Source organism: Tenrec ecaudatus, chromosome 1, assembly GCF_050624435.1.
Source record: "Tenrec ecaudatus isolate mTenEca1 chromosome 1, mTenEca1.hap1, whole genome shotgun sequence".
In the NCBI taxonomy this organism is placed as follows: Eukaryota; Metazoa; Chordata; class Mammalia; order Afrosoricida; family Tenrecidae; genus Tenrec; species Tenrec ecaudatus.
Genome location: NC_134530.1, coordinates 129,735,335 through 129,737,097, shown reverse-complemented (window position 1 = coordinate 129,737,097; position 1,763 = coordinate 129,735,335). Strand labels below are relative to the sequence as shown.

General features: G+C 48.9%; 1 pseudogene; it reads left to right on the top strand.

Moving 5' to 3' along the window:
- Positions 1-511: 511 nt before the first annotated feature.
- On the top strand, positions 512-1,353 carry LOC142436939 (eukaryotic translation initiation factor 3 subunit F pseudogene; annotated as a pseudogene).
- Positions 1,354-1,763: the final 410 nt, after the last annotated feature.

The following is a 1,763-nucleotide window of genomic DNA, read 5'->3' as shown; positions in this document are numbered from 1 at the left end:
TTCAGACACTTAGATTTTATATTGGTTTGTATTCATGCAAGATAGAAAATGCAATGCTGTATTTCTTTCAACCTGACATGAGCAATTGTAAGACATACTGTTATTTTTTGACCCATTAAGGAAGAATGAATGCTATCAGCCAAGCTATGACAACCACCCCAATGTCAGAGACATTCAACTGTGCCCCCACCCAACCCCCAAAACTCACTGAATTTTGAGTCAATGAAATACCATAGTAACAATCCAAGTGCAAAATAATTCTACAACTAAGGACTTTATGAAGATATTCAACCCATTATGAACACCAAGGATACGTATCTATGTGCGATCCTGGGAAAACAATACTGAGGACATAGTCCCTACCCACATGAAATTCATAGACTAGTTGGAAAGACTAGCCATAAGAAAAAATTGAAAGGAAATATGTACACTTAGAAATGATCCCTCTTTGATCTCAGCTTTTGTATGGAAAGACACGCAGCCCCTCGCGGGCTCCTTCTTCTTCGACAAGATGGCTACACCGACTCCACCAGCGAGTGCTCCTCCCGCCACTCCTGCCCGCGTCCTGTGGCTGCAGAGCCCACGGTTCTGGTTCCTGCGCCCGCCCCTGCCATGGTTCCTGCCCCAGCGCCAGCGCAGACCCCAGGGCAGACCCCGCCGCCTGCGCTCCCAGGGCCCTTCCCTGGCGGCCGCGTGGTCCAGCTGCACCCGCTCATTAGCCTCCTCCATCATGGACAGCTACGAACGACACAACGAGGGCACTGCCTGGGTTATAGGGACCCTGCTGGGCACTGTCGACAAGCACTCAGTGGAAGTGACCAATTGCTTTTCCGTGCCTCACAACGAGTCTGAAGATGAGGTGGCTGTGGACATGGAATTTGCAAAGAACATGTATGAATTGCACAAGAAAGCCTCTCCAAATGAGCTCATCCTGGCCTGCACACTAACGGGTATCCCGGAGGACCATGGGGGTGATGTTCACACCTCTGACCGTGAGGTATGTGTACCACAAAACCGAACACATCGGAGTTGACCTGACAATGAAGACCTGTTTCAGCCCCAACCGGGTGATGGGGCTCTCAGGTGACTTGCAGCACGTCAGAGGGGCGTCGCCCGCATCTGGGATCCCTAAGCATGGTGCTGCAGTATGCAGAGGGCTGCTGTCTGCAAAGGTGTTGGCTCACAATTCCGTGGGCCGCTTCTTGATGAGCCTGGTTAAACAAGTACCCAAAATTGTTCCCGATGACATTGAGACCATGCTCAACAGCAACATCAACACCTGCTGATGGGACCTACCTGGCCAACCTTACACAGTCACAGATTGCCCTCAACGAGAAACTTGGCAACCTATGAATGGGTCCCAGGAAGCACTCCTGCCACTGGGCCCCATAGTGGCGGATAAATGTCTTGAGTCACTCTGAACCAGGCAATAACAGAGCCTGCCTTTTATAACAGACCCCCCCCCCAAAAAAAAAAAGAAAAAGAAAGGCACGGAAACCTGATTGACAAAAGTTGGAAGGAAAAAGAGAAGGGAAATATTAGAAAAATCTTTCGATAAGTGTGAGCAAAGAGAGAATGGTGAGGGTAGGGCATGTATCTTAAAAGTCTGAGACATAGGAAGTGCCGTTGGTTAAACAAGCACTAAATCGGAGAACTACTTTAAAGGGAGGTATTGCTCCCATCTCTTCATCTTAGAGAGACGTTGCTTGTATGTACCCTGAAGACAATGTGCTTTTCCTAAAGCAGGTATTTTGCTAGGACCC